Source organism: Tursiops truncatus, chromosome X, assembly GCF_011762595.2.
Source record: "Tursiops truncatus isolate mTurTru1 chromosome X, mTurTru1.mat.Y, whole genome shotgun sequence".
In the NCBI taxonomy this organism is placed as follows: domain Eukaryota; kingdom Metazoa; phylum Chordata; class Mammalia; order Artiodactyla; family Delphinidae; genus Tursiops; species Tursiops truncatus.
The window spans coordinates 69,005,995-69,016,358 of record NC_047055.1 but is presented as its reverse complement, the minus strand read 5'-3'; the positions used below and the strand labels follow the sequence as shown (position 1 = coordinate 69,016,358).

Below are 10,364 nucleotides of genomic sequence, written 5' to 3'. Positions count from 1 at the left end.
CAATCAGTATTTGCTGAATATTGTGTTAATGAATGTTGTTCAAGTACTAGGGGCCTAGAAGAAGGCTGCTAACTCTGTCGGTGCATCAAAGTGCTGGGAAAAGATGTTATGAATGACACCAGAAGAGGGGTGGCAATTCAGCTCTGCCTTAGAGGCTAAGAGTCCAGCTGGCAGATGGAGAGAAGGAAGGGCAACCTGGGCAGAGGGAACAACATGTGCACATGCATGAAAAATGCCAAAAATAGCAATGAGGGTGGAGGGGCTGAGGCAAGGAGATGGGGAGGGCTGCCCAGTATAAAAGTTGGGACATGTTGCAAAACAGCAAAATCACTCAGTATATTAGTCACCTCAGGCTGCTATGACAAAATTACATAGACTAAGTGGCTTAAGCAACAAACATTGATTTCACACAGTTGTGGAGGCTGGAAGTCCAAGATGATGGCTCCTGTAGATTAGTTTCCTGGTGAGAACTCTGTTCCTAGCTTACATATAGCCAGCTTCTCACTGTGTCTTCACATGCCAGAGGTGGAGAAGGAGAGAGAGAGAGAGGGAAAGAAAGAGAGAAAGAAATAAAGAAAGAGAGAGAGAAAGGAAGGAAGGAAAGAAGGAAGGAAGGAAGGAAGGAAGGAAGGAAGGAAGAAAGAAAGAAAGAAAGAAAGAAAGAAAGAAAGAAAGAAAGAAAGAAAGAAAGAAAGAAAGAAAGAAAAAGAGAGAAAGTAAAGAAGAAGAAGAAGAATGAATGAATGAATGAATGAGAAGAGCAAGTACCATCTTTTTCTTTTTACAAGGACACTAATTGCCTCATGGGGACTCTACACTCATGATCTCATCTAAACTTAACCTCTCAAAGTCCCCATCTCCAAATACCATCACATTAGGGGTTAGGGCTTCAAAATAGAATTTGGGTGGGAAACAAACTTTTAGTCCATAACACTCAACTGCCTTAAGCAAGAAAAGCTTTTAATATAGGGGTTTAGGTGCTTACCAACATCATTGGAAAGTCTGGAGCCACAGGCTCTTGGCCAACCTCTAGGAACGAGCCCAAAATAGCACAAAAAATTTCATTTTAATCCTCATAACAACCTGTTGAGGTGTGTACAGTGTTTTCCAGTGAAGCAACTGAGGCATAGATCTGCTACCTAAATGACCTACCTGGGAAGTGGCAGAGTCTGGATTTGAACCCAGGCAGATGGAGAGCTCTGTGCATCCCCACACCCACCATGCAGATTTTGCCTTCAAAAGGAGAGTGGGAGGGATGGAAGGCGGGAAGAAGGGGAAGCTAATTCTCCAAGATAACCCCTTCCCCTACCAGGATGGATGTTACTTTGTGTATGTGTGAGCATTGGCCACGGAGCCCCATGCATGCAAGGACTTTGATAGATCTTGTCTGTACACCCTCTCCCATACCCCTTGTGCTCTAGACATGCCCTTCCATGGTTGCAGTCTGGAGGTCTGCATCCACAGTTAAGACCCCAGAGGGACATGTTGGCTGTGTGACCCCTGAACATGGAGGAAGTCACACCTTCCTGATTTACATCTTGCCACTGTCCCTCATATTTACCATCAAAACATTTCCTGACTTAGGAGCCAAAACCTACAGTTTTTTCAATTCTATCCTCAGCAGAGGGGCTGTGAAGGCTACAGGCAACTGTTTTATTTGTGAGATTTATACAGATTCTATTACATGGTACTTATCATTTTCTCAACTTGCACCATGGTGTTTTAAAGTTTTTCCATGATAAGAATACTGGAAGAGCAAATAAAAACATGCAAAGTTGTCTCTGGTGGGTTCTCTACCTTGGAGACATTCAGCTCAGGATTCCAAACTCAGAGGGAAAAGTTTGTCTACCCTGACTACAGACTGACTGCCAATGGGAATGATGTAATTACCTCTAAAGGGGAATATTTGCAAGAGGAGAGATTAGTGTGTATGGGTAAAAAGTAGAAGGATCACACTCATTGCAGACTGGGAAATGCAGACTGGATGACAGTGTGGGCATTTGTGTCAAGTATCCATATGTTTTGACCCATAATTCTGGGAATGCTACTGAAGGAAATCATAAATAACAAACAAGGAAATGCTTGACCACATTCTTTATGGTTGCAAAATATTAACAATAACATTGATATTTTAAAATAGAGGTTTTATCTCATAATTTACATTATAGTCTCATATATGAGTTAATGAGTCATTAAGAATTAGGGTTTTTTTCTAAATGTAAGTGGAAGGATGCTCTTAATGACCAGTGGACAAATAAAAAAAAAACTCTAGCAGGACATCAAATAGGTAAAAACAAATGCCTCAAAATTTACAAAATGACAGAGATTGATTTTAGGTAGTGGGACTTGTGGGTAATTTCTGATTTTTTTGTGCCTTTTTGTAAATTTCTAGTTTGCTAGATTTCAAAAGTCATGATACTAGAGGCAGCATAAAGGATTTGTCCCCAAGGACCCACTGGGTGAGAGATCTGGAAACTCAATTCAAGGTCATGGTTAACATATGTCACAGAGAAGTGTGAGTCCCTCATACATCTTTCTGGCAAGTTTCTGACACCAGCTGGCAGTGAAGTGAGGACTCCATCACTATACCTGTGCCCATTGGGAGTAAACCTGAGTATCAAACCCAATGGTCCAGAGTTTGAGGATGCCAGGCAGCAGAGTCCTAGACCATGAGTGGATGCCCTGGAAAAAGTATACTAACTGGTAAGAAAACACAGCCACCATGACATAAGCAGACATTACACCAGCTACCATTTGGGGGGATTCCAACTTTTGTGCTGAGCAACCCTGCTCTTTGAATGTGAGTGTTGGAACCAGCCTTGTTCTTACTCCTTTCACATCTCTCACCTACCAGCTGTGTGACCTTGGGCGAGTGACTTGACTTCTCTGAGCTTGTTTAGTTTCTTCATGCATAAAATGGAGATAACAGTTACTTGAATTGGTTACTAAATATCTAGGAAGCATCTAATTGTGCTGTCCATATAGTAGGCACTCAATTAATTGATCCATGGAGATGATGGTCACGTAGGTGATGTCTCTTGCTTTACTTTTATGAATGGTTTCTAGAGAATCTGTTCTTCAAGGTTAGAAGTGGAGATGGGTTTATTTTTTTCTAACCATTGCGGTGACTGGCCCCAGCTGGGACTTTCTTTCAGCTCCTGTATGACCTCAGGGGCAGATCTGATACTCTTTGATATCTGCAGAAAGTGCACAGAGGCCCCCAGGTCTCTGTCTCTGGTGGTCACCAGAGCCATCCCACACCTTCCCCACATTAAAAAAGGCAGATGTGATGAAAAAATCTGGGGTCCTATTAGCTTTGCAGTGTTTCACATGTTGTAATTATTTTTGGTTGGCATTTCATTAAGATTTACACTTTTCAACATGGCAAAGAATGAAACAAAACCACAATCTTACACCATGCACAAAATTAACTCAAAATACATTAAAGACTTGAATGTAAGCTCTGAAAACATAACAATCCTAAAAGACAACATTGGTGGCAAGCTCCTTAACGTAAGTGTTGGAGATGACTTTTTTACTCTGATATCAAAAGCAAAAGCAACAAAAGCAAAAATAAATAAGTGGGGCTATATCATACTAAAAATCTTCTGTACAGCAGAGGAAACCATAAAACAAAATTACAAGGAGCCTTACTAAATGGGAGACAATAATGACATATCAAATATCTGATAAGGGGCTAATATTCAAAATATATAAAGAACTTATAAAACTCAATAGCAAAAACAAAAACAACAACAACAAAAAACCCTCAATTTTAAAATGGGCTCAGGATCTAAACAGAAAGTTTTCCAAAGAAGGCATACAATAGCCAACAGGTACATGAAAATGTGCTCAACATCATGAATCATCAGGGAAATGTAAATAACAAAGAGTTATTTTTCCCACACTTGCTAGAATGGCTGTTATTAAAAAAAAAATACGTGTTGGTAAGGATGATGAGAAAAGGGAGTCCTTTGTACTAATGTTTGGAGTATAAATTGGTGCAACCGTTATGGAAAACAGTATAGAGGTTCCTCAAAAAATTAAAAGTAGAACTACCATATGAACCAGAAGTTCCACTTCTCAGTATTTATCCAAAAAACAAAAACAAAAAAGAAAACAAAAAGCGCTAACTCAAAAAGATATACAAACTCCCATGTCTATTATGGCATTATTTACACCAAGTTATGGAAACAATGTAGGTGTGCATCAATGGATAGATGGATTTTTTAAAAATTGTGTCAAAGACAAATACCTTATTATCTCTCTTTGATGTGGAATCTTAAAATAAAAAAAATAATCAAATTCATCTAAGTGATACAGAGGAGCAGATCAGCCAACTGGAAGAAAAAGTATTGGAAATCACTGATGCTGAACAGAAAAAAGAAAAAAAGAATGAAAATAAATGACCACAGCTTAAGAGACCTCTGGGACAACATCAAGTGTACTAATATTCACATTATAATGGTCCCAAAAGAAGAAGAGAGAAAAATGGGGTTGAAAACATATTTGACGACATAATAGCTGAAATCTTTACTAGCCTGGGAAAGGAAACAGGCATCTAAGTCCATGAAGCACAGAGACTCCCATACAGAATTAACCCAAAGAGGAATACAAGACACATTGCAATTAAAATGGCAAAAATTATGGATAAAATGTCTATTAAAAACAGCAAGGAAAAAGCAACAAGTAACATACAAAGGAATTCCCATAAGACTGGTCAGCTGAATTTTCAGCAGAAACTCTGCAGGCCAGAAGAGCCTGTATTTAAAGTGTATTTAAATAATGTATTTAAAGTGTAAAGTGTATTTAAATAGTGTATTTAAAGTGTATTTAAAGACATTGTATTTAAAGTAATGAAAGGGAAAAACCTACAGCCCAGAATACTCTACATAGCAAGGCTTTCATTCATATCTGATAAAGAAATCAAAAGCTTTACAGAAAAGCAATAGCTAAAAGAGTTCAGTACCGCCAGAAACACTTTACAAGAAATGGTAATGGAACTTCTCTAAGTGAAAAAGAAAAGGTCACAACTAGAAATATAAAAATCATGAAAAGAAAAAGCCCATCATAAAGACATACATACAGTAAAGTTAGGAAATCATCCATATGCAAAACTAGTAAGTAGGTTAAAAGACAAAAGTGCTAAAATTGTCTCTATACACAATAAGCAGTTATGGGATACACAACACAGTTGCATGTAAAATATGATAACAAAAGTAGTCATTCTGAGGCGAGGAGAATACAGAGTTGTTAAAATGCATTTGAAATTGAGATCAGCAACTTAAAACAATCATGTATATATGTAAATTGCTATATATAAACTTCATAGTAACCACTAATCAAAAATCTATAATAGATACACACACAGAAAAGAAAAGAGAATCCAAATATAACACTAAAGATAGTCATCAAACCACAAGAGAAGAAAACAAAAGAAGAAAGAAATTAAAGAGACATACAAAACAACCCCCAAACAATTAACAAAATGGCAATAAGAACATACATATGAATAATTACTTTAAAAGTAAATAGACTAAATGCTCCAATCAGAAGACATAGAGTGGCTGAATGGATACAAAAACAAGACTCATATATATGCTGCCTATAAGAGATGCACTTCACATCTAAAGACTCACACACAGACTGAAAGAAAGGGGATGTTAATAGGTGTTCCATGCAAATAGAAATCAAAAGAAAGCCAGGGAAGCAATACTTATATCAGACAAAATGGACTTTGAAATAAAGACTGTTATGAGAGAAATAAACACATCATATAATAATCAAGGAACCAATCCAATAGAAGATATAAATATTATAAATATGTATGCACCCAAAATAGGAGCACCTAAATACATAAAGCAGATACTAACAGACATAAAGGGAGAAGTAGAAAGTAACAAAATAAGAGTGAGGGTTATAACACACCACTTACATCAGTAGAGAGTTCATCCAGACAGAATATAAATGAGGAAACAGTGGCCTTAAATCATACATTAGATTATGAGGACTTAAAAGGTATATGTAGAAAGCATCCAAAAGCAACATCCAAAAGCAACAGAATGAATGCACATTCTTTTCTGGTATACATGGAACATTCTCCAGAATAGTTCATATGTCAGGCCACAAAACAAGCCTCGGTAAATTTAAGAAAATTGAAATCATATCAAGGATCTTTTCAATCTGCAATGCTATGAGACTAGAAATCAACTATAAGAAAAAACTGCAAAAACAATGTGGAGGTTAAACAATATGCTACTAAATAACCAATGGATCACTGGAGAAATCAAAGAGGAAAAAAATACCTGGAGACAAGTGAAAATGAAAACACAAAAATCTAAAATCTATGGGAGGCAGCAAAAGTAGTTCTAAGAGGGAAGTTTAGAGTGTTGCAAGCTTATCACAGGAAACAAGAAAAATCCAAAATGAACAACATAGCCTTATAACCAAAGAAACTAGATAAAGAAAAACAAACAAAACCCAAAAGTAGCAGAAGTAAAAAATCATAAAGTTCAGGACAGAAATAAATGGAGACTTAAGAAAAAAACATTAAAAAATTAATGAAATTAAGAGCTGGATCTATGAAAAGATTAAAAAAAAATTATATACATTTAGCCAAACCTACCAAGAAAAAAGGGCTCAAATCAATAAAATCAGAAATGAAAGAAGAGAAGTTACAACTGACACCACAGAAATACAAAGGGTTTTAAGAGACTACTATAAACAACTATATGGCAATAAGATGGACAAACTATACTTACCAGGCAGGGGACATACCATGGTTATGAAGGTGGTTTTCCCAGGGTGAGGTTCATCCATTGCATTCCAGATGTGCTGATCCCTGAGATTTCCCCAAATGGAGAAAACTCAGCTGCATAGTATGTGGTAGTGGGGGACTGCATTCATGCTTTCTCATGTTTTTGTGTGTGTTTTAATGGTAGATATCTTTCAAAGCCGTTTTCTAAGGGTCCAGTGGCTCATCTTTAATATTGAAGACTTCATCATCCATTTAAGTGTATGTGGGTGGTAGTGAATATATTACAGGGACATAGAGAAATAAAGATTTTAAAAATAGTACAAAAAATGTTTTTAAATGGACAACCTAGAAGAAAAGGACAAATTCCTAGAATTATAAAATCTCCCAAGACTGAACCAAAAAGAAATAGAAATTATTAACAGGCCAAATACCAGTAACAATATTGAATACATAATTTAAAAAACATCTAATAAGCATACATCCAAACCAGATGGCTTCACAGGGGAATTCTAACAAATATTTAGAGAAAAATTAACACCTTATACTTCTCAAACTGTTCCAAAAAATTGCAGAGGAAGAAAGGTTTCAGAACTGATTCTAGGAGACGCAGATCAACCTGATACAAAAATCCAGACAAAGATATCATAAAAAAAGACAATTATAGACAATATTACTGATGAACTTAGATGCAAAAATACTCAACATAATATTAGCAAACTGAATCCAACAATATATTAAAAGGATCATACACCATGACCAAGGGTATGATCAAATTCACAAGGATTTTTCATTCAGCAAATCAATGTGTTAATCCATGTTAACAAATTGAAGAGTAAAGACCATATGATCATTTCAATAGATGCAGAAAAAAAGCTTTTGACAAAATTCAATATCCATTTATGATAAAACTCTCTTCAAACTGGGCATAGAAGGAACATAGCATAATAAAGGACATATATTACCAGTTCACAGCTAACATCAAACTCAATAGTGAAAAGCTGACAGCATATCCTCTAAGGTAAGGAACAACATACGGATGCCCAGCCTTGCCGCTTCTATTTAACATAGTATTGGAAAAGCTAACCACAACAATCAGACAAGAAAAAGGAGTAAAAGAACCCAAATTGAATAGGGAGAAGTAAAACTGTCTCTGTTTGCAGATGACATGATACATAGAAAATCCTAAAGACACTACCGAAAAACTATTAGAGCACATCAATGAATTCAGTACAGTTGCAGGATATAAAGTAAATATACAGAAATTAGTTGCATTTCCATACACTAATAATGAAAGATCAGAAAGAGATACAAAGGAAACAATCCGATTTACAATCACAAAAAAGAATAAAATACCTACAAATAAACTACCTAAAAAGATAAAATACCTGTACTCTGAAAACTATAAGACACCAGTGAAAGAAACTGAATGTAATGTAAACAGATGGAAATATGTGATGTGTTCATGGAGTGGAAGAATTAATATTGTTAAAATGACCATACTACCAGGAGCAATCTACAATCTGTATCCATAAACAACTCACTACAAGCCTGAAATTCAGAGTATAAGCTATATTCAGGGAAAGAGCAAGGTTCCAATTAAAAATACCATATCAATTTTTGCAACATATATATCTCTAACTTAAGAAATAAGTCTCCACAGGCAAATGCAAAGGATTCACTTATAAGCAGAGCTACAACACTGCGATGATGCATCTTCATAGCAGCTTTTAGGAACCATACTTTACAGCAATGTAAATAAATAAAAAAAGAGTTTGCAATACTGTGAATATGTTCCATTATTGAAATAACACTGTCCTGAAACCATCTTGTTTGTAGCTTGTTAAAATAATTGATAATGATAATATTGGAAATGCTTCACTGTATGTGGATTGAATAGGATTTAGCTCACATTCACTTATAGAAGACTGAGCAGAGCACAGCTTCCAAATACCTAGTAGAATCATTTTTTATAACATCTTCATTGGAGTATAATTGCTTTACAATGGTTTGTTAGCTTCTGCTATATAAAAAAGTGAATCAGTGATATATATATATATACATATATATGTATATATGTGTATATATATATATATATATATATATACATACATACATATATCCCCACATCTCCTCCAGCTTATGTCTCCCTCACACCCTCCATATCCCTCCCTGCTAGATGGTCACAAACCATCTAGGTGATCTCCCAGGGCTATGCTGCTGCTTCTCACTAGTGATCTATTTTATATTTGGTAGTATATATAAGTCCATGCCACTCTCTCACTTCGTCCCAGCTTACCCTACACTCCCCATGTTCTCAAGTCCATTTGCTACATCTGCGTCTTTATTCCTGACCCTATATTCTTCAGAACCATTTTATTTTTTAGATTCGGTATACATGTGTTAGCATACAGTATTTTTCTCTTTGTGACTTACTTCAGTCTGTACGACAGTCGGTAGTAGCATTCACCTCACTACAAATAACACAATTTCGTTTGTTTATATGGCTGAGTAACATTCCATTGTATATAGAGGCCAAACTTTACCCATCCATCGGTCGATGGACACTTAGGTAGCTTCCATGTCCTGGTTATTGTAAATAGAGCTGCAATTAACATTGTGGTACATGACTCTTTCTGAATTATGGTTTTCGCAGGGTATATGCCCGGTAGTGGGATTGCTGGGTCATATGGCAGTTTTACTTTTACTTTTTTAAGGAACCTCCATACTGTTCGCCATAGTGGCTATATCAAATTACATTCCCACCAAAAGTGCAAGACGGTTCCCTTTTCTCCACACCCTCTCCAGCATTTATTGTTTCTAGATTTTTTGATGTTGGCCATTCTGACTGTGTGAGGTGATATTTCATTGTAGTTTTGATTTGCATTTCTCTAATAATTAGTGATGTTGAGCATCCTTTCATGTGCTTCTTGGAAATCTGTATATTTTCTTTGGAGAAATGTCTATTTAGGTCTTCTGCCCATTTTTGGATTGGATGTTTGTTTTTTTGATATTGAGTTGCATGAGCTGCTTGTAAATTTTGGAGATTAAACCTCTGTCAGTTGCTCCATTTGTAAATATGTTCTCCCATTCTCAGGGTTGTCTTTTCATCTTGTTTGTGGTTTCCTTTGTTGTGCAAAAGCTTTTAACTTTCATGAGGTCCCATCGTTTAATTTTGTTTTTATTTCCATTTTTCTAGGAGGGGGGTCAAAAAAGATCTTGCTGTGATTTATGTCATAGAATGTTCTATGTTTTCCTCTAAGAGCTTTATAGTGTCTGCTATTCCATTTAGGTCTTTAATCCATTTTGGGTTTATTCTTGTGTATGGTGTCAGGGAGTGTTCTAATTTCATTCTTTTACATGTAGCTGTCCCATTTTCCCAACACCACTTTTGAAGAGTCTGTCTTTTCTCCATTGTATATTCTTGCCTCTTTATCAAAAACAAGGTGATCACATGTGCGTGGGTTTATCTCTGGGCTTTCTATCCTGTTCCATTGATCTATATTTCTGTTTTTGTGCCAGTAACATACTGTCTGGATTACTGTAGCTTTGTAATATAGTCTGAAGTCAGGGAGCCTGATTCCTCCAGCTCCGTTTTTCTTTCTCAAGG

General features: G+C 36.1%; 1 non-coding gene across 1 annotated transcript; it reads left to right on the top strand.

The window, feature by feature from the left end:
* Positions 1-6,753: 6,753 nt before the first annotated feature.
* Positions 6,754-6,917, top strand: LOC117310500 (U1 spliceosomal RNA). The gene has a single exon (XR_004524644.1). It is a non-coding gene; the product is annotated as a U1 spliceosomal RNA (small nuclear RNA).
* Positions 6,918-10,364: the final 3,447 nt, after the last annotated feature.